Here is a 24,670-nt window from a genome sequence, read left to right on the forward strand (position 1 = left end):
AATATTGAATGTCAACTATAACTAAATATATAGGTATATATAGTCACAAGATGTGGAGTACAACATAGGGAAGACAGTCAATAGTATTGTAACAGCTGTATAAGATGTCAGAGGGTTAGTAGCTTGGGGGGTGAGTTATCACTTTATGAGGGATTTAAATGTCTAACTATTACATTGCTTTGTACACCTGAAACTAATAAAAATTTTTTGAAAAGGCAATCACAGGATGTAAAGTACAGCATAAGGAATGTAGTCAGTAATATTGTAACAACTATGTATGGTGTCAGATGGGTACTAGATTTATTGGGGTGATCACTTCCTAAGTTATGTAAATGTATAATCACTATATTGTATAGCTGAAATCAATATAATACTGTATATCACTGCAATTAAAAAATAAAAAAAATTTAAAGATTGAAAAAAAGATACTCTGAGACAAATGAAAATGACCCAAAATCTATGGGACACAGCAAAATCAGTCCTAAGGGGGAAATTTATAGCAATAGAGGTCCACCTCGTGAAATGAGAAAAATATCATATAAATAATCTAACTTTACACCTAAGGGAGCTGGAAAAAGAATAGCAAACAAAGCCCAAAGCAAGTAGAAGGAAGGAAATAATAGAGTTCAGAATGGAAATAAATTATATAGGGGCTAAAAAAGTATATACAAAACATCAATGACACCAAGAGCTGGTTTGTTGAAAAGATAAACAAAATTGATGAGCTTTTAACCAGAAAAAGAGAGAAGACACATATAAAATTAGAAATGAAAGAGAAGTGACAACTGACACCACAGAAATACACAGGATTATAAGAAAATACTACTTGCAATTACACACGAACATATTCGACAAATTGGAAGAAATGGATAAATTCCTAGAAGCACACAATCTTCCAAAGCTGAATCAAGAAGAAACAGAAAATCTGAACTGACCGATTGCTACTAATGAAGTAGAATCAGTAATCAACAAGCTTCCAACAAACAAAAGTCTTGGAGCAGAGGGCTTCACAGGTGAATTTTACCAAATATTCAAAGAAGAATTAACACCTATTCTTCTCAAACTTCCAAAAAATTCAAGAGGAGGGAGGCCACTGAAGCTCATTCTATGAGGCCACCATTACCCTGATTTCAGAACCAAAGGCAGAGATTATATATATACATATATATACATATACGTATACCAATATCTTTGTTGAACATAGATTCAAAAATTCTCAACAAAATAATAGCAAACATAATTCAGCAATACATTAAAAAGATTATTCATCATGATCAAGTGGGAATTATCCCTGGGATGCAGGGTTGTTTCAATATTTGCAAATCAATTCCTGTGATACACTACATAAACAAAATGAAAGATAAAAATCATATCGTCATATTAATAAATGCAGAAAAAGCATTAGACAAAATCCAGTGCCCATTTATAATAAAAACTGTCAGCAAAGTGGGAATAGAGGGACCATATCTCAACATAATAAAGGCCATATATGACACACAGTTAATATCATATCCAGTGGGGAAAAGCTAAAAGCGTTCTCCTTAAGATCAAGAACAAGAACTGCCCACTTATACCACTTTTATTCAACATAATACTGGAAGTCCTAGCTATAGCAATAGACAAGAAAAAGAAATAAAAGGCAACCAAATGAGAAAGGAAGAAGTAAAACTGTCATTATTTGCAGATGACATGATATTATATATAGGGAACCCCAGAGAGTCCACCAAAAATTATTAGAACTGGTAAAAGAATTTAGTAAAGTAACAGGATACAAATTTAATATTCAGAAATTGGTTACATTTTTATACACAAATGAATTATCAGAAAGAGAAATTAAGAAAACAATCCCATTTACAATTGCATCAGAAAAAAATAAAATACTTAGGAATAACTTTAACCAAGGAAGTAAAAGACCTGCACTCAGTAAATTATAAGACACTGAAGAGAGAAATTGTGGAAGATACAAATGAATGGGAATAATACCATGCTTATGGATAGGAAGAATTAATATAGATAAAATGTCCATACTACCCAAAGCAATATATAGATTCAATGCAATCCCTATCAAAATACCAATGTTATTTTTCACAGAACTAGAACAAATAATCCTAAAATTTATATAGAACCATAAAAGACCTCGAATAGCCTTGGGAATCTTGAGAAAGAAGAACATAGCTGCAGGTATCATACTACCTGATATCAAACTATATCACAAGGCTATAGTAATCAAAACAGAATGCTATTGGCATAAAAACAGACAATGGAACAGAGTAGAGAGCCCAGAAATAAATCCATACCTATATGGTCATTGAATCTATGACAAAGGAAGTAAGAATTTACATTGGGGTAAAGACAGTCTATTCAATAAATGGTGCTGGGAAAACTGGACAGATACATGCAAACAAACAAACAAAAAAACAAAAAAACCAGACCACCTTCTTATACCATACAAAAGAATAAACTCAAAATGGATTAAAGACTCATCTGTAAGACCCAACACCATAAAACTCTTGGAAGAAAATATAGAATATAAACTCTCAGACATTACCCTTAGAAATATATTTTTACTGATCTATCTCCTTGGGCAAGGGAAACAAAACAAAAAATAAACAAATGGGACTACATCAAACTAAAAAGTTTTTGCACAGCAAAGGAAAGTGTCAACAGAACAAAAAGATGTTCTACAGAATGGGAGAAGATATTTGCCAATGATACATCTGATAAGGGGTTAATATCCAAAATTTATTTTAAAAACTCATACAACTGAACACCAAAAAACCAAACAATCGAATTTAAAAATGGGCGGAGGACCTGAATAGACATTTCTTTAAAGAGGACATACAGATGACCAATAGATATATGAAAAGATACTCAATATCACTAATCATTAGGAGAAAACAAGTTAAAAGCACAATGATTTGGCACCTCACACCTGTCAGAATGGCTATCATCAATATATCAACAAACAACCTGTTGGTGAGGATGTGGAAAAAAGGGAACCCTTGTGCATTGTTGGTGGGATGGTAAATTTGTACAGCCACTATGGAAAATGGTATGGAGGTTCCTCACAAAATTAAAAATAAAACTATCTATGACCTATCAATTCCACTTCTGAGTATTTATCTGAAGAAATCCAAAACACTAATTTGAAAAGATATATACATCTCAGTGTTTATTGCAGTATTATTTACAATAATTGAGATATGGAAACAACCTAAGTGCCCATCAATAGATGATTGGATAAAGAAATGTGGTACATATATACAATGGAATATTACTTGGCCATAAAAAGAGTGAAATGTTACTATTTGCAACAACATGGATGGACCTAGAGGGTATCATGCTAAGTGTAACAAATGAGACAGAGAAAGACAAATACCATATGTTCGCTCTTATATGTGGAATATAAAGAATGAAATAAATGAACAAACAAAACAGAAACAGATTCATAGTTACAAAGGAAAAACTGAAGGTTGCCAGATAGGAGGGGTGTTGGTAGGCTGGGTGAAAAAGGTGAAAGAATTAAGAAGTATAAATGGTAGTTATAAAATAGTCACAGTGCTATAAATACAGCCTAAGAAATATAGTCAATAATATTGTAATAACTATCTATGGCTCCAAGAAGTAGTGACTAGACTAATAAGGGGATCACTTCAGAAATTATATAAATGTCTAATCACTATGCTGTACACCTGAAACTAATATAAAATAATATTGAATGTCAATTGTAATTGAAAAATTAAATGGGGAGAAAGCTGAAAGGAATAAAAAGTTCAAATTTCCAGTGACAAAATAAGTAAGTCATGGGGACGTAATGTACAGCACAGGAAATATAGTCAGTAATATTGTAGCAACATGTAAAGTGTCATATGGTTACCAGACTTATGGTGGTCACTTCTTTGGGTACATAAATGTACATGTACCACTTTGGGTATGTGTAAATGTTGAATTACTATGGTATACACCTGAAACTAGTATATTTTATGTTAGCTATATTTTAATACAAAATTTGAAAAGAATTCATAAACATCATCTCAAACTCTGTCAAAAAATAGAAGAGGAGAGAAAATTTCCTAAGTCATTATATGAGGCCAGCCCTACTCTTATTCTAAAACCAGACAATGACACTAGAAGAAAACTAAAGAGGATATATAGATGACACATACAGAATTGTACATGTGAAATCTATGTAATTTTACTAACAATTGTCACCCCAATAAACTTTAATTTAAAAAAAAGAAAACTACAGAGTAATATCCCTTATAAATATTGATACAAAAAATCCTCAACAAAATACCAGCAAACCAAATTGAGCAACATAGTTAGAGGATCATACACAAGGAGCAGGTGGGATATATTTCTGGAAGGCAAGCTTGTTTCAATACACAAAAATCAATGAGCACATTAATAAAATGAAGAAAAAAAACACATGATCCTTTCAATTGATGCAGAACAAGCACTTCACACAATTCAAAACCCTTTCTTGATTAAAAAACAACAACAAGCTAGAAACAGAGGAAAGTTCCTCAACATGATAAAGGACATATGTGAAATACCCACAGATAACATAATACTCAGTGGGAAACTGAGAGCTTTTTCTTTAACATCAGAAACAAGTTAAGCATGCCCACTGTCTCCTTTTCTATTTAATATAGTATTAGAATCTCTCTCTGGAATAATTTGGTAAAGAAAAGAAATAAAAAGTCATCAAATTGGAAAGGAAGAAATCTGAGTTCATATATGAGCTTAAATTTAGAAAACCCTAAAGATCCCACAACATTACAACTAATAAATTAATTCATCAAAATATCAGGATAAAAATCAACATGCAAAAATCAGTTGCATTTAGGGGGGAGTGTAGTCACACAACAGCCTAGCCAACTGTCCCCCCGTGTCTTTCCTTAAGGAAAGAAGAGTCTGTGAGACTGTGCCTTTCTGGGTCTTTGTTCCATCCTTATGTTTACACCTTATTTCTCTCTGTCTGGTCCTCAAAAGATGGTTTGCAGCCAAAGACGGGTAAGATATCTCACGGGAGATACAACCTAAGCCAGGCGGAACCGAGTGGGGACCCCAATGAGCTGCCTTAGAAGGATATGGGAAGGGGCCTTGCCTCCCCTTCCCCCTGCCTGGGAAAAGCTGTTGCCAGCTCTGCCTTTTCCCTGTCACCTGTTTGTGAGAGAAGTTACAAAAACAACAAAGATCAGTTCTCTCTACTTAGCTCAATGGAACTTACAAAATAAGAGACTTGACCCTTCTGACCCTGAGAAGGTACATACCTTAATTAGGACATTGTGGGACCTTGTGCTTCAGCTGTTGACTGACAAAAGGTGATTGAGATAAATATTTTTCTGTTATGATGTGTGAGTTTCAGAGACTGTGTAACAAACAATGTTGCTTTCTCTTGTTTTTGCATACCTATTCAATAAAAACCCCCATTCGGCCACATTCTGGGCTCCAGTCCTCTGAGACTGAGAGACCCCTGGCCTTCGGAGAGATTTAACTGCATTAAGTCTCTGTTTGTTTCTTTCTAAAAACTTAACCCAAACCGCCCCTTCTCGCACCCTCACTGCCCATGTTGCGCTGGACGCAACAGGGGAGTAGTGCCTGTGGGAGTCGGTAGTGGACAGGAGGTTCTGTGGGACCCAGTCAGACTGAGTCTCTATGCATCACATGTGGGCCTTCACTGCCAAGGGGACCAGGTCTGAGCATCTGGTGCTGCAGTCACTCTTCCAAGCCAGGAGCAGGGAAGCCAAGTGCCAAAATCCCCAAGCTGTGCTCAGCCTTTTCTTGCTGCTGACCACCATGGCCCACTTCAACAAGAGTCCTTCCTATGGATCCTCTGCGGAGGTCAAAAACAAGATTGCTTCCAAGTATGATCATCAGTCAGAAGATCTTTGCCATTGGATAGAGGAAGTGACAGGCATGAGCACTAGCACCAAATTTCAGCTAGGCTTAAAAGACTGCATAATCCTCTGCAAACCATAAACAAGCTACAGCCGGGCTCAGTGAAGAGGGTCAATGAGTCCTTGTTAACCTGGCCTCAGTTGGAAAATATTGGCAACTTTAGCAAACCTATACAGGCTTATGGTATGAAGTTACATAACATATTTGAAGCAAATGATCTTTTTGAAAACAAAAATGGGTGGCTTGTTGGCTCAGTGGTTAGAGCGCAGTGCTCATAACACCAAGGTTGCTGGTTCGATTCCCACATGGGCCACTGTGAGCTGCACCCTCCACAACTAGATTGAAAATAATGACTTTACTTGGAGCTAATAGGCCCTGGAAAAACACCCTGTTCCCCAATATTCCCCAGTAAAAAAATTTTAAAAATAAAAATAAAAACATGATGCAGGTTCAGACTATGCTGATGGCTATAGTAGGTCTAGCTAAAACAAAAGGCAACCATTGACACTGGAATTAAGTGTGCAGAAAAACAAACAAGATATTTAGATGAACGGTTATTAAAAGCTGGCCAAAGTGTAATTGGTTTGCAGATGGGAGTCAACAAATGCACCAGCCAGGCAGGTATGACAGCCTATGGGACGAGGAGGCATCTTTATGATTCGAAAATGTAAACTGATGAACCATTTGACTAGACCATGATTAGTCTGCAAATGGGCACCAACAAAGGAGCAAGCCAGGCAGGGATGTTCATGCCAGGTACAAAAGAGACATTTACAATCAGAATCTAATCTTACAATCAGTGGACAACTTGACAATTTCTCTACAGATGAGTACCAACAAAATCACTTCCCAGAAAGGAATGAGTATGTTTGGGCCAGGCAGCAAGTATATGATCCCAAATATTGCACTGCTCCAACAGAACCTGTTATTCACAATGGAAGCCAAGGAATAGGAACAAATGGGTTGAAATCAGTGATAGCGATTATCAGGCAGAATACCCAGATGAGTATTATGGCGAGTACTAAGATGACTACCCCAGATGTTACCAATATGGTGACCAAGGCATTGATTATTAGATTCACAGAGAGGAGCTTAGTATCTAGGTGATTGTTTTTATTTAGTGAGAACCAAGCTGTGGGGGCAAAGCCCCAGAAAGTAGTTTCCAGGCTCTCGGCCTCACACAGACAGGTGCTGGCTCAGGTAGTAAATGGCCATCAACTGTGATTGGATGGCCATCTGTAGTCACACAACAGCCTAGCCAACTGTTCCCCCATGTCTTTCCTTAAGGAAAGAAGAGTCTGTGAGACTGCCTTTCTGGGTCTTTGTTCCATCCTTATGTTTACACCTTATATCTCTCTGTCTGGTCCCCAAAAGATGGTTTGCAGCCAAAAACATGTAAGATATCTCATGGGAGATACAACCTAAGCCAGGCGGAACCGAGTGGGGACCCCAATGAGCTGCCTTAGAAGGATATGGGAAGGGGCCTTGCCTCCCCTTCCCCCTGCCTGGGAAAAGCTGTTGCCAGCTCTGCCTTTTCCCTGTCACCTGTTTGTGAGAGAAGTTACAAAAACAACAAAGATCAGTTCTCTCTACTTAGCTCAATGGAACTTACAAAATAAGAGACTTGACCCTTCTGACCCTGAGAAGGTACTTACCTTAATTAGGACATTGTGGGACCTTGTGCTTCAGCTGTTGACTGACAAAAGGTGATTGAGATAAGTATTTTTCTGTTATGATGTGTGAGTTTCAGAAACAATGTTGCTTTCTCTTGTTTTTGCATACCTATTCAATAAAAACCCCCATTCGGCCATATTCTGGGCTCTAGTCCTCTGAGACTGAGAGACCCCTGGCCTTCGGAGAGATTTAACTGCATTAAGTCTCTGTTTGTTTCTTTCTAAAAAACTTAACCCAAACCTCCCCTTCTCGCACCCTCACTGCCCGTGTTGCGCTGGACACGACAGCCATCAGCTGTGGCTAGTTGGCCATCAGCTGTAACCAGTGAGGCATTGGCCGCTAATATAACTGCCGTGGCATTGTGGTGCAGTGATGTGGCATGGTGGTGTGGTGTCCTGGCATTGGGTGGCATGCCAGAGTGTAGATTGCGGATTGCAGAGAGGCGGATTGCAGCTAGCAAGTGAGGTTGGTTGGCAGAGACAAGTGAACAGCGGGTTGCGGATGGTGTGGCTCCTGCTTCCTGTGTCTCCAACCCAGCCGCCAGCGAGACTATAGTGGTATGACTCCCCTACCTATGGCTCCGTGGGTGTTCCTTTTTGGCCTCACCATGTCCTGCATTCTTATGTGGGGAGCGGGACTAGAGGCCACAGAAGAGACCCCGCCTGTCACCCGACATGACAGGCAGGGCCCTCTGTTTCCCACTTTTTCTTCCTTATTTGTTTTTTTCTGGAAGTGTTATGGCATCAGATGCACGATGGGAGTCATAGTAACCGCAGTGCAAATGAGATTACAACGCCATTATAATTAACTAAAGGTCAGATCCCAGTCATAGGGATCAGCCTAGCTAGATGAAACCGGTTTTTGTTTTTCTCCAGCTGCAGGTACTGGATACATACCCACCCTACTTCACAGCTAATTATTTTATTGCACATCTATGCATTTTTACAATCTTCTACTTAAACTGGTGTTTTCAAACAATACGAAGCCTTTTCTTTCTATCTTTTTTTTTTTTTTTTCAGTTTGAGGTTTGGTGGAAGACTAAACTCATGCCTTATAGCTAAAGTGGTTTGCCAACAATTTAAGATGCAGCATTTTAGACATTTACATATCAATGTTTCCACAGCATTGTTTGCTAATTTTTAAATAAAGTCATGACCCATGTGCCAAAAAAAAAATCAGTTGTGTTTCTATGCACTAATGATTGATAACATAATGGAAATTAAATTAATTTGGTTTGCAAAAACATCAAAATGAATAAAATACTTAGGATTTAACTTAAACAAGGAGGCAAAAGATTTGAACACTGACAACTACAAAAGATTGCTGCAAGAAATTAAAGAATACACAAAGGGAAACACATCCCATGTTTATGGATTGAAAGATTTAACATTTTTAAACCGTCAATACTACTGAACATGATACAGAGATTCAATGCAATACTATCGAAACCCCAACAGAATATTTTACAGAAACAGAAAAATACATCATAGAGTTTATATGGAACCTCAAGTCACCTTGAATAATCAAAATAATCTTTTAAAAAGTTAATTTGAAAAAAAATAAATAAATAAAAAATAAAAAAATTTTTTTAAAAAGTTAATTTGGGGGACTCACACTATTTTCTTTCAAAATGTACTACAAAGATGCATTAATTGAAGCAGTGTGGAACTGATAGACAAATGGAATAGAATAAAGAGCCCAGAAGTAACCCCTAGAATATATGGTCAATTGATTTTTGACAAGGGTGCCAGGACAATTTAGGGGGACAGGACAATCTTTTAAACAAACAATGCTAAGAGAATTATATTTACATGCAAAAGAATGAAGTTGGACCCTAACTTTACATCATATACAAAATGTCACTCAAAGTGGAGTGAAGACTTAAACATACATATTAAATGAATGGGACTATATCAAACTAAAAAGCTTCTGCACAGCAAGACAAACTGTCAGAAAAAGTCAAGAACAACATGACTTCACTTATATGTAGGATATAAACAAAGCAACAAAGGAACAAGACAAACAAAGAAAGAAAAACTCATAGACAGAGACAATAGTTTAGTGGTTACCAGAGGGTAAGGGGTGAAGGTGGAATGATAGAAGAGGAAAAAGGGGATCAAATACATGGTGATGAAAGGAGAACTGACTCGGTGCAAGCACACAATGCGATATATAAATGATGTATTACAGAATTGTACACTTGAAACCTATGTAATTTTACTAACCATTGTCACCCCAATATAATTTAATAAAAAAAGAAACTTGTCAACAAAACAAAAAGGCAACCAACTGAATGGGAGAAGACATTTGCAAGCAACACCTCTGATAAGGGGTTAATGTCCCAAATATATAAAGAACTTGTACAATTCAACAACAACAACAAATCCAATTAAAAAATAGGCAAAGGACCTAAACAGACACTTCTCCCAAGAAGACATACAAATGGCAAACAAATACATGAAAAAATGCTAAACTTCACTAGCTATCATGGAAATGCAAATCAAAACCACAATGAGATATCACCTCACACCTGTTAGAATGGCTATCATCAACAAGACAAATAATAACAAATGTTAGAGAGGCTGTGGGGAAAACGAACCCTCATACACTGTGGATGGGAATGTAAATCGGTACAGTCACTATGGGAAACAATGTCGAGGTTCCTCAAAAAATTAAGAATAGAATTACCATATGACCCAGCAATCCCTCTTCTGGGTATCTACCCCCCCAAAAAATCTGAAAACATTTATCTGTAGAGATATATGTACCACTGAAGCATTGTTTACAGTATCCAAGACATGGAAACAACCAAAATGTCCTTCAATAGATGATTGGATAAAGATGTGCTACATATATACAATGGAATATTACTCGGCCATAAGAAAAGATGAAATACTGCCATTTGCGACAACATGGGTGGATCGTGAGATTATTATTCTAAGTGAAATAAATCAGACAGAAAAAGTCAAGAACCATATGATTCTACTCATATGTGGGATATAAAACTGAAAACAACAAAGGAACAAGACAAACAAACAAACAAAAACTCACAGACACAGACAAGTTTAGGGGTTACAAGACGGGAAGCGGGAGGGGGTGGTAGAAGAGGGAAAAAGGGATCAAATATATGACGATGGAAAGAGAACCGACTCTGGGTTGTGAGCACACAGTGTGATATATAGATGATGTGTTATAGAAATGTACACTTGAAACCTATCTAATTTTACTAATCAATGTCACCCCAGTAAATTTAATAAAAATTTATTTGAAAAAGTTTTGCACAGCGGAGGAAACCATCAACAAAAATGACAACCTACTGAATAAGGTAAGATATTCACCAGTGATACACCCAATAAGGGGTTAGTTAATATCCACATATATGAGAAACTCATACAACTTAACACTAAAAAACAATTTGATTAAAAGTGGGCAGAGGATCTGAATAGACATTTGTCCAAAGAGGACATGCAGATGGCCAACAGGCTTATGAAAAGATGCTTCATGCCGCTAAATGTCCATCAATAGGTGATTGGTTAAAGAAGGTTTGGTACATATATATATATAGTGGAATATTACTCAGCCAGAAAACATAATGAAATCTTCCCATTTGCGACAACATGGACCAACCTACAGGGTATTATGCTGAGTGAAAGAAGTCAGAGACAAACGCAGTATGGTTTCACTTATATGTGGATTCCAAAAAATAAAATAAATGAACAAACAAAACAGAAACAGACTCAATTTTCAGTTTGATACAGAGAACATTTTGATGGTTGTCAGATGGGTTGGTGGTTGGGGGGATGGGTGAAAAAGCAAAAGGGATCAAAATTGACCCTGATAAAAACAGTCACAGGGATGTAAAGTACAGCATGGTGAATACGGTCAATAATAGTGTAATAACTGTATAGTGTCAGGTGAGTATTAGACTTATGGGGCGATCACTTCGTAAGTTATATAAATTTTTAACCACTATGCTGTACACCTGAAACTAGTATAATATTGAATTTGAATTGTAGTTGAAAGATAAAAAAATTAAATAAAAAAAATAATAAAATGAACTTGGACCTGCCACGCCAGAGGAACTGCCTTACACATCTTATGCCTCTGTGGACTTAACCTCATAAAATATTTTTGTGGCTAATATTCAGATTTCTTTTCAATTTGGTTGCTGATTTTGTGTACATGGGAAGTGGCACATTGTTTGATAACAAAAACTTGTTTTTGCAATATCTAAGTTGGTACTTTGACCATATATTGTTTTTTGCAGACTTACAGAGATTAAGATACTTGCCACATCTTCTGACACCACCAGCTGACACTGCTCTGCTAATTTAACTGAGACTGGAAAATCCTGTTACCCCAAACCAATGAGAAAATTTATAATGTATACTTATGATTCCTGTTCCCTTGTCAACCAGTTCCCTCAAAATTCAGCTTTTTGCAGTTTTTGCTTTTAAAAACTTTGCCCTAATTCCCCTGTGGTGGAGCATACTTTTGGTTTATGCCAAAGGCTATGTTTCCCTGGTTTGCAAATGATATATGAATAAAACTCTCATTTGCCTCTCATAAAGACCTTTTGGATTTTTTGTTGACACGTGTATCTAGAGATTTAATTTTTGTATTTATTTACTTATTTTTTTGTTTTAGCAGTTTGACTCTCATATGTCTAGTCTTGGTTTTCTTCATATTTTTTCCATGTGTAATTAAATATTGTTTTTGTACAATTCTCTTTACTTCTAGGAATACAATTCCACATGTGTTAGACATTTTGATGTAGTCCCGCAGGTCTAATGTTCTATTAATTTTTTTCAATGTCTTTTCCATCTCTTCTTTAATATACTTTCATTGATTTATTTCAAATTCACTGACTCTTTCCTTGGCCATTTCTTGTCTGCTATCAAGTTCATCTAAAGAATTTTTAATTTTGTATTTTTATGTTCTAAAATTTCCAAATTTCCTTATAATTTCTATTTACATGAAAGGACTTCCTATTTTTTGCTCATTATGAATATATTTTTCTTTATCTCATTGAGTGTAGTTATAACGAATACTTTAAAGTTCTTATCAGACAATTCCAACATTGAGTAATTTTGATGTTTGCCTTTGTTGATTATCTTTTCCCCTGAGAATGATATATTTTCTTGGTTGTACATGTGTTGAGTAATTTTACCTTGTATCTTACATATTTAAAATGTTACCTTATGGAGAGTTTGGATGATTCCTCCAGATAATTTTGTTTTATCAGGCAATTAACTTGGTTAGGCTCAAACTGAAAATTTGTCTCACTAGTTCAAATCTAGGTTCTGATTCTTTGTAGTCTGTCCTGTGTATGTGTAGATCAGGGCTCAGTCAGTCTTGATAAGAGTTTATACACAGAATTTGGTGTTCATCTTCTCTGGCTCTCCCTTTTTTAGGATTTTCCTCTCACTCGCCAGCAGTCCTTGTTGCTCTGAGCTCCTTCACCTGGTTCATATAGCCAGAAAGATGGTGCATCTTCTAATGTGCTTTTATCTGCCCATGCCATGCTGTGAATGTGGCTGCCCTGTGTTCTAAGTTACAAAAATGGGAAACTCACCCCATGCCAGGTTTTTGGGGCAAAGAATTGCTTTATTTTGTTTTTTCCAAGTTTATAGTTATCTGTGGGAGGGTCAAATTGTTAGGTGCTGATTCCTCCAAACAAGAAGCAGAGACTTCCTTTCATTGCCTTCAGTAAGGTTAGTTCTCAACATAGCATAGAGTGGGGGAAATACAGTATGCTATAGTCTTACTCACCAGAAGAGTCTTTAGACATGGCTAATAAGCACTAGTAGCAGAAGGGAAATCTAACAAGAAGGGTGTCTTGAGGGTATTGGACAGAGTGTAAGATAAGAGTGAAAGATATAGTACTAGATATGAGGGAGTATATTTATATGGACATATTATTTTTTAACTTATAATTAATCAATCAAAAAGCATGGGATTTTACATGGTTTATTGCCTTGCTCCAGGTCTTTTGTTATATACCTTGTTTATGTTACAGTACAATCTGTTGGGACCTTGATCATCTCTATATTCTGTAGAACAGAAAGCTAGTCTTTTATGTCATCATGCCAGTCAGACCTGGTGAGCAGGAAGTAGGATATACTTTGGATCCTTTAGATAGGTACACATGTGAAAGGATGACAGATAAACCTTACAAAACTTTAGAGCCCTGCCACATTATTAATTTTTTTTTTTAGAAGTCCAACAGTCTGTGCAAAGCCAGACATAACTTTAAATGAGATGTCATTGCACTTTGTACCCCCTACTACTACAAGGTACAGAACTTAGTGGACTTCCTTTGAATTAAGAAGCACAATATATTGCACTTGGGAAATCTGTTTTGACCCATTTATTGTGGACATTTTTGAGTGGGACCCATAGCAGGTGTAGCATGCAGTGAAAGCTTTCCTGACACAGGACTCACCTTCCTGATTCAACAGTAAGGGTGTTTTCCGTGGTAGATAAGCACACTTGGTAGATTTCTTTGTTAACTAGGGAATTGGAATTTATATTCCTAGGACTTTGGAGAAAAGGCATACCTTTTTTTCCCCCAGTGAAGGTGAGATATTTTTATTTTCAAAAAAGAAAATACTGTAAAAAGTTTAATTTATTGTGTATGCATAGTAACTAAACTTTAGGAAATGAATGATGATAAATTCATATTAAGCATGTTTGAGCCTCATTATGTAACAGAACGATGATATTTTGTACTGTAATAACTAGTGAAGTATGAATTCATATTGTAGATGCAAAATTAAACAATATACATAATTTTTCTTGCTGTTTCCTTAAGATTAGACATGTAAATCAAACAAAATTGCTTTAAAATATGTCTTATTATACAAAGTTATATCTCCCTATTTTTTCTTTATTAGTTTCAGGTGTACAAAACAATGTAATAGTTACACATTTCACCCCTCACAAAGTAATAACCCCTCTCCCCCAGTCTATTGCCTCTCTGTCATCATATATATCTATTACAATTCCATTGACTCTATTCCCTATGCTATACTTGAGAAAGGGCATATCTTCTGTATCAGAAAACTTCTTGATATTTCAAAAACAGTTCTTGGAGAGTTACTAGTAGAGACTGAGCATCTTACCTGGAGACATCAAGTAATTGTTTTATTAGAGATGCCCATTTAGAAACTGGTTATTGCAACATTCACTGTTATCTTTATATGAAATTAGTGTACATTCAAAATCAGGCATGTGCAAGGTACTTTCATAAACAAGTGGCTCATACCTTTGTGTCACTTACCACTGTATTTTTCTTCAATTTATGCTTACAGCCTCATAGAGGGTCCCCTAAAACTAGTCATAGTTAAAGATCGGTTCAGTCAACTTCCTGATATGTAGTCCCACTTAAGAGTGGCATTTGGAACACTATTCTGCCATAAGAAAAGATGAAATAGTACCATTTGCGACAACATGGATGGATCTTGAGATTTTGATGCTGAGCAAAATAAGTCAGACAGAAAAAGTCGAGAACCATATGATTTCACTGATACGTGTTATATAAAACTGAAAACAACAAAGGAACAAGACAAACAAGTGAAGAAACAAAAACTCATAGACAGACAATACCAGGTTTCTCCAAAAATAAGACTTAGACAGACAATCAGCTCTTTTGGACCAAAAATTAACATAAGCCCCAGTCTTATTTTACTATAATACTGTGTCTTATATTAATTTTTGCTCCAAAAGATGCATTAGAGCTGATTGTCTGGCTAGGTCTTATTTTCAGGGAAACATGGTAGTTTGGTGGTTACCAGAGGATAAGGGGCAGGGGAGTGGTAGATGAGGGTAAAGGGAATCAAATATGTAGTGATGGAAAGAGAACTAACTGAGTGGTGAACACACAATGTGATATATATAGACGATGTACTACAGAATTGCACACCTGAAATCTATGTTACTTTACTAACAATTGTCACCCAAATAAAATTTAATTAAAAAAAAAGAACAGTACTCATGAAAAATTATTCCAGTGGGCAGAGTTTCCATATTTCTACTTAGTTGTTAACTTTGTATGGAAGAAATAATCTTAAGGATTCATGGGTTCCTATTCCTGTATATTCCTTTTCCTATATGCAATATTCAAGGACTTCTAGGCAGTAGAAGATAACTTGCCTTGTTTCTCAGATTTGTGAAAGAGCAAGACTGGAATATCAGACAGAAGAGTGTTTGGGGAAGTGGCATATTGAAGAAATTATGGGTGTAATGATGAGCAGGAAAAAGAAAAGGGGAGGGACACATGCTAGAGAGGGGGATTAATCAGTTTATTTAGCAATATCTAATCAATTAAGTTGGCAATATTCACTCAATCCAGTTAGCAGGATACAATAGTGAAAGTCAAAGGCAATCAAGGCAATCAGAGAATACAATCACAAGAATGTGCAATGACAGAAAGTAAAATGCAACTAAGATTAAACTACACACACATTAATAACAATGTTATGCCAAAGAAGTTCAACAAACTGTGGGGAATAACTCTGGAAAGGTCAGGAACCAGCCAAACCTCACCAGATCCTTGGTTGGAAACTGGAGTGTCTCCCAACGTCATTTTCAAGTTCCCAAGAATGCCAGAATGGTGATGAATTACCAAAGAATCTCTCTCCTATTGCAATTTCTCTCTCTTTTAACTGAGGTATATATATACATATACATATGTATATATATGTGTATATATATAGATAAATAGATATAGATATATATAGATAGATAGATATAGATAGATAGATGTAGATATATATAGATATATAGATATATATGTCTATATAGATATCTGTATATCTATATCTCTATCTATCTATCTATCTATCTATCTATCTATCTATCTATCTATCTATCTATCTATCTCTTTTCAAATATACCTTAGGGCCAAGCTCCTTGTTCCTGCCTCTCCCTCCAGGAATTGGCCATTCTGGGAAAGTCCAGCAGTCAATGATAAAAAATATTGCTTATCCAGCTGAAGGGCTACTTCATCCAGACAAGTAATATGTACTGTTCCTGCTTGGGACTATCAGCCCAAGGTCTTCCAAAGCCTGGCAACGTGCCTGACATGTCATCATGATGTAACTTAGCTACTCTTTTCCTTTATTTGTTGATGTGGGTGAAACAGACAGAAAGCAACATCAGCCCATATCTCCCCTACTTGGAAGAATGAGACTAAAGGGGGAATTTACTGAACCCCTAGTCACAGCACAGAACTTTTTTAACCCTAAGTTAACCATCACCTCACATGCAGTAACAGACAAAAACCTCAGCACAGACCGAGAAGCAACCTCATCTCATACAGAAAGCAACATCATCTCATATCTCCTTTACTCGGGTGAATGAGAGCAGAGGGGGAATTTACTCAACCCCTGATCACAGCCAGACTTTTTTAACCCTTAGCTAACCATCACTTCACATGCAGGAACAGACAAAAGCTAATAGACAAAAGCTCACATCAACCAATGAAGGCAAATTTTCTTCAACATCTTCCCTACAATGGGTATGGCCATAAACTGTGTGGAAGTTTTTTCTCTCGTTGAAACACAGAAGTATTCTTCACAGACAAGGCACTCATAATTAGACAAGACAACTCATCTAGAGTTCTTGTCATCTAAAATGGGTTATATACGAGGGAGAGAATGTATATAAATGAAGGCCAGGGGTGTATACTTGCATCTGTAGGAACTATAGATTGTTTCACTAACCCTGATTATGAGTGATGCAGTTGGCCATTATTAAGAAGAGTTAGTGATAGACAGGACTTAATATGGGGTATGAGCAAATTTTAGAGGTGCAAAGCTTGGATTGCAACAGATCCAATTGTTACCATGTCACAGCCCATCAGCCTACCTCTTTCTGCAGGTGCAGATGTGAAGAACAGTTCCCATGCATGCTGCCTCCTCTATCACCTCATTTTTCCATTGATCTTATTGAATTTCTGCGTAGGGCTTTTTCCAAAGCCATGGAAGCTCATTCAATAAGAGTGCAGGCATAGGCCAGAGTGTATGGGTCATAACTTCATAATGTAATGCTCCACCATTAAGAGATAGGAGTTGGTGGATAAATGCCCGTTTCCTTTCCTTTAGAAGTAGAATTCTGAGATGCATCCTACATTGTTCCTCAGAGTCTCCTGTAGGACTGAGCCCCAGTGGTCCACACTGGAAAATAATATACCAGCCATTTTGGATTCCAATCCTTTCATTTTTCACTCTCCCTACTTCCTCTACTTTATTTGAAATGGAAAGGGGCCAAACCTATTTCAATCTCTTGATTTCTTTTTTTTAAAAACATTTAAAAAAATCTCTTTAGAGGCTTTTTTTTTAAATTTCTCTTATTTTTATTTATTTATTTTTTTAAGATTTGATTGGGGAAGGGGAACAGGACTATATTGGGGAATAGTGTGTACTTCCAGGACTTTGTTCCAAGTCAAATTGTTGTCCTTTCAATCTTAGTTGTGGAGGGTGCTGTTCAGCTTCAAGTTGTTGTCCTTTCAGTCTTAGTTGTGGCGGCACAGCTCAGCTCCAAGTCCAGTTGCCATTGCTAGTTGCAGGGGGAGCAGCCCACCGTCCCTTGCGGGAGTCAAACTGGTAAACATGGTTGAGAGGACGCGCTCCAACCAACTGAGCCATCTAGGAGCTCAGCGGCAGCTCAGCTCAAGGTGCCGTGTTCAATCTTAGCTGCAGGGGGTGGAGCCCACCATCCCTTGTGGGACTTGAGGAATTGAACTGGCAAACTTGTGGTTGAGAGCCTACTGACTGGCCCATGTGGGAATTGAACCGCAGCCTTTGGAGTTAGGAGCATGGAGCTCTAACCGCCTGAGCCACCGGGCCGGCCCCAATCTCTTGATTGCTAGACCCACACATACTGGCTCTTGGGGGGTGAGCACAGTATACTAGCCAGGGAGCAAATGTATACACTACATCCTGAAGGAGAGCACCCAAAGCTTACAGGGCATCATCTCCAACTAGTGACTGTCTCAGTCAGTTTGGGCTGCTTACAAATTATCACAGACTGGGTAGCTGAAACAACCATTGATTTCTCACAGTTCTGGAGGCTGTGAAGTCTAAGAGGCGCTGGAAGATCTGGTGTCTGCTGTCTGGCCCACTTCTTGGTTTGTCTCCTCATTGTATCTTCATTTGGCAGAAAGCAAAATGAGAGAGCAAGATCTCCTGTCTCTTTTATAATGGCTCTAATCCTATCACCAGAGCTTCACCCTCATGACCTAATTACCTCCCAAAGACTCCATATGCAAATGCCATCACACTGCAGATTAGGGTTTCAACATTAATTTTGGTGGGAATACAAATATTTAGTCCATAGCAATGACTTAGCTAAGGATTCCAGAGATCCTTCCAATCTTCTTTTATGAAAGCATCTTCCAGGTGATGCAATCATGTGCCCATTGATTTACTTCCTTCACTTTGATATGGATTTATTGGTTTAAGAAAATGTAAATGGGATACTAGAACAGTGTATGAGATACTTTGTGAGCCCTTAATAGAGATACTGGTAGAGGAACTGCACATAGAAAAGGAAGCTGATATGTCAATCCCAATGACAATGTACTTCTATACCCTCTAAGATGGAAGGGGTCTGATGTAATCAACTTGCTACCAACTAGCTAGCTAACTGGGCTCCTTGAAGGATAGTGCCATGTTTCCCCCAAAATAAGACCTACCACGAAAATAAGCGCTAGTTAATATCGTCAGCCAGATGGATGCATTTAGTACGTTATGATGATGTTCCTGAAGAACATGACTGTATATGAATAAATGTAGATTGTTGTACATGAAAAAATGACAACCCCTGAAAATATGCCCTAATGCATCTTTTGGAGCAGAAATTAATATAAGACCCGGTCTTATTTTCGGGGAAATACAGTATAAAACCTGGTCTTATTTTTAGGGAAACACGGTACTAAATTGAGAACTCAACATTGGATTCTGCTGGTAGCTAAGTTAGACATTTGACAGCAACAGTAACTAAATCACCCTTGGTGAGAGGGTACAAGTGGTTGGGCTCATACACAATCTCCACTTTTGCCACCATTACTGTTACTTTAACAGCACCATTGTGCATACCATGGGGAGGGTGAGAACACAAGCTTGCTGGATGAGTCATCCTGTTGACCTGGTTGTTGATTGTCTCCTTTCTGGGGGCAATAGACATAAAAACCCACAATGAACAAATACCGGTGTCCACTCTTATAGGTTACCCAGATCACCAATATTATTTTAATTAATTAATTAATTTTCAATTACAATTGACATAAAATTATATTAGTTTCAGGTGTAAAACATAGTGATTAAACATTTTTTTAACTTATGAAATGATCACGCCAATAAGTCTAGTATCCATCTGACATTATACATAGTTACCAAAATATTCTCCATTCTGTACTTTACATACCTGTGACTAATGTTATAACTGGCAATTTGTACTTCTTAATCCCTTCACCTTTTTCACCCAGCCCCTGCAACACCCCTACAATCTTGCAACCATCAGTTTGTTCTCTGTATCTTCTTTGTTTGTTCATTTATCTTGTTTTTTAGATTCCACAAATAAGTGAAATGATATGTCTCATTTATTTTATTTAGCATAATACCCTCTAGGTCCATCCTTGTTATCACAAATGACAAGATTCCATTCTTTTTTATGGCCAAGTAATATTCCATTGTATATATGTATCACATCTTTATCCAATTATCTATCTGTGAACATTTAGGTTGCTTCCATATCTTGGCTGACAGAGATGCATATTACTCTTTGAATTAGTGTTTTGGACTTCTTCAAATAAATACCTAAAAGTTGGATTGCAGGGTCATGCGGTAACTTTATTTTTAATTTTTTTGAGGACACTCTATATTGTTTTCCATAGTAGCTGCACAAATTTGCAATTCTACCAGCAGTGTAGGAGGGTTCCCTTTTCTACACATTCTAGCCAACACTTGTTGTTTATTTATTTATTGATGATGGCCATTCTGACAGGTGTGAAATAATACCTCATTGTCTTTTTCATTTACATTTCTCTGATGATTAGTGAGCATCTTTTCATATGTCTATTGGCCATGTGTATGTCCTCTTCAGAGAAGTGACTATTCAGATCCTCTGTCCATTTTTAATCAAGTTGTTTGTATTTTTGGTGTTAAGTTGTATGAGTTCTTTATATATGTTGGATGTTAACTAATCCCTTATCAGGTGTATCATTGGTGAGTATCTTATCTTACTCAGTAGTGTGGACGAAAAAGGGGCTACATATTCAACCTGACAAGCTCAGGGGACTGAAAATAATCACATAGGATGGCGTGAGCATAAAAAATTTCATAACTAAGTGGGACATGGTGGGAAGTCACATCTTTAGTTTCCTTCATAAAATTAATCTATGCCTTCAAGTGGGCCTGTCTGTTGTCTTTTTGTACCTAAGATAACATCTTTGGAATGTCAGTAATCCTTTTTCCAAACCTGAGCTGGAAACTGCAAAATCCCTCATTATTATGCTTGTCTCCTGATTACCATCTTTATGTGCTGTGAAAAGCAGACTGTTAACTATCCTGCACCCACCTATGTAAAAGAAGTACCTGTCTCTCCAACTTACTTTTATCCAATCCCAGAGATTTCCCCACTTTGCTTTCTCCCACCCCCTTAATCTGTCACCAATGGATTTCATGTAATGTTCCTCCTTTGATTTTATTTATAAAATAAGCTACAAACCACCATTTCACGGAGCATTTTCTCAATCCATTGAGATTTTGCTTCCCAGAGATTGTCCTCAGTTTGGCTCAATAAACTCTTATAAGCTTTCTCTTAGGCTGGATGTTTTTTGTTGACAGTAGGTTGTCTTTTAGTTTTGTTGATAGCTTCCTTTGCTGTGTAAAAATTTTGGATGTAGCCTCATTTATTAATTTTTTTCTTTTGTTTCCCTTGCCTGAGGACACTATCCAAAAAGTATATTACTAAGAGCGATGTCAAATTGTTTACTGCCTGAGTTTTATTCCAGAAGTTTTATGATTTTGGTCTCATTTAAGTCTTTAATCCACTTTAAGTTTATTCTTGTGTATGGTGTAAGAATGTGGTCTAGTTTCATTTTTTTGCATGTATCTGTCCAGTTTTCCTAGCACCTTTTATTGAAGAGACTGCCTTTATTCCATTGCATATTCTTCCCTCCTTTGTGATAGATTAATTGACAATAGAAATACGAGTTTATTTCTGGACTCTCTATTCTGTTCCATTGATCTATGTCTGTTTTTATACCAGTACCATATCAGCCTTGTAGTATAGTTTGATATCAGGTAGTGTGATACCTCCAACTTTGTTTTTCTTTTCAAGATTGCATTGGCTATTCGGGGTCTTTCGTGGTTCCACATTAACTTTTGGATTATTTGCTCTAGTTCTGTGGAAAATGCCATTGATATTTTGATGCATTGAATTTATAGATTGCTGTGGGTAATATGGACATTTTAACAATGTTAATTCTTCCTATCTATGAGCACAGTACATGCATCTATTTATTTGTATCTTTTTCAATTTCTTACTTCAATGTCTTAAAATTTTCCAAAATTTTACCTCCTTAGTTAAGTTTGTTCCTAGGTATTATATTCTTTTTGATGCAATTGTAAATGGGATCGGTTTCTTTTCTGATAGTTCCTTATTGGTGTATAAAAATGCAACTGATTTCTGAATGTTAATTTTGTACTCTGCTTTTACTAAATTCATTTACCACTTCTAGTAGTTTTTTGGTGGAATCTTTAGAGTTTTCTTTATAGAGTATCATGTCATCTGCAAAGAATGACAGTTTTACTTCTTTTTAAAAGATTTTTATTAAAATGTAACTAACATACAATATTATATTATTATTTCAGTTGTACATCATAGTTATTCAACAGTACCCACCTGACACTATACAGAGTTATTACCACATTATTGATTATAGTCCCTATGCTAAAGAAGTGATCACCATGATAAGTCCAGCAACCATCTGACACTGTATGACGCTGTCACAATATTATTGACTATATTTCTATGTGTCTTATTTATTTTATTTAGCATAATACCCTCTAGGTCCATCCTTGTTATCACAAATGACAAGATTCCATTCTTTTTTATGGCCAAGTAATATTCCATTGTATATATGTATCACATCTTTATCCAATTATCTATCTGTGAACATTTAGGTTGCTTCCATATCTTGGCTGACAGGGATGCATATTACTCTTTGAATTAGTGTTTTGGACTTCTTTAAATAAACACATAGACATATTTGTCTTATATCTGGAACTTTGAACCTCTTATTTTTCTTTATCTCCCCCCCTTTAATATTTCAATTAGAGTTGACATTTAATGTTATTTTATATTCATTTCAGGTGTACAGCATAGTGCTTAGACATTGGAGTTCATCACCACAAAACCAGTATTACAAGGAATCTTAGAGTGACTTCTTTAAGACGAAAAATAAAAAATATGAATGGTAAAATGGCAAGAACTACATATCTATCAAAAATACTTTCAGTGGAAATGGATTTAATGCCCCAAACTAAAGACAAGGGACAGTTATACTTCCTTTCCAATTTGGATGCCATTTATTTCTTTTTCTTTCTGATTGCTGTGGCTAGGACTTCCAATATTATGCTGAATAAAAGTGGTGAAAGTGGACATCCTTTTCTTTTTCCTGATCTTAAGGAAAACACATTTAGCTTTTCACTCTTGAGTATGATGTTAGTTGTGCATTTGTCGTATATGACCTTTGTTATGTTGAGGTATGTTCCCTCTATCCCAACTTTGTTTATGATTTCATAATAAATGGACGCTGGATTTTATCAAATGCTTTTTCTGCATCTATTGATGTGAGCACATGATTTGTCCTTCATTTTGTTTATGTAGTATATACCATAATTGATTTGCAGATATTGAACCAGCCTTGCACCAAAAGAATAAACCACACTTGATCATGGTGTATGATCTTTTTAATGTGTTGCTGAAATCAGTTTGCTAATATTTTGTTGCATTTTTTTGCATCTATCATGGGAATTTTCCTATTTATTATTATTATTTTTAACTTTGAGATCTAAAGTGTTGCGACCTGCACAACACAACCGTGGGAAGGCGAGGGAGGCGGCGAGGGTTAAACTATCATAAAGAGACAGAGACTCAAATACAGTTAAATCACAGAGGACCGAGGGACTCACAGCCTCAAGCGACTGGAGCCCCGAATCGGGTCGTTGTGGGTATTTATTGATTTCTTACAATAAGCATCACAAGATGAAAGGCAGGGTTCGCGAAATTCTCACACACCATAAAAATTCTTCCAATTCCCAGATATCTGTCCCAAAGCAACCAATGCTCATTGTCCCCAGGCGACTAAGGTGGGTGTGTTCAACCCCTGGGGGAGCAAGTCTCACAAGGTAAAACCATCCCATGAGCTAAGCAGGAAGAGCGATATCTTATCGCTCTAAGAAGTCCTTTGCATAGCAGAGTGCAGGACAACAACTGGGGCATGCATTAGCAGCTTCCCATAATGGTGAGGAGGAGGGGTATGGCTTCCTCCTGACTTTTATTATGTTCACTCATGTGGGTCCCAATGGGGTCCCGTCTGACTTAAGGCGTTCCTCCCATGAGGAAACTTACTGGTCTTTGACTGCAGCCCCTGCTTACAGGGACCAAATAGAGAGACGTAGGATAAATGAACTCAACCCCAAAGAGGGACAGTCCCACAAAGTCTTTCCTTTCCTAAGGAAAGATTGGAGGGGACAAACGGCTAGGCTGCTGTGTGACCACACTAAAGGTAGGGGCTTATTTATTATTTTTAAAATATTGTTATTAAAAAATATAGCTAACATACAACATTATATCAGTTTCAGGTGTACACCATAGTTATTCAACTTTTATATACCGGAAGAAGTGATCACCATAAGTCCCTCTGATACTGTACCATGCTATCACAATATTTGACTATATTTCCCATATTGTACATTACATCCCCATGACTTATTTGTTTTACAAGATATGATCACAAAAATATGGTGAATGTTTTAAAAAAAAGTTACAGTAAAATACACATTGCCATTAATCCCCCTCA

General features: G+C 36.7%; 1 pseudogene; it reads left to right on the forward strand.

The window, feature by feature from the left end:
* The first annotated feature begins 5,802 nt into the window (after positions 1–5,802).
* LOC109437850 (calponin-3-like) lies at positions 5,803–6,980 on the forward strand (annotated as a pseudogene).
* The last annotated feature ends 17,690 nt before the right edge of the window (positions 6,981–24,670 follow it).

This window comes from Rhinolophus sinicus, chromosome 15 (assembly GCF_057876585.1).
Source record: "Rhinolophus sinicus isolate RSI-liver-muscle chromosome 15, RSI-T2T, whole genome shotgun sequence".
Lineage (NCBI taxonomy): Eukaryota > Metazoa > Chordata > Mammalia > Chiroptera > Rhinolophidae > Rhinolophus > Rhinolophus sinicus.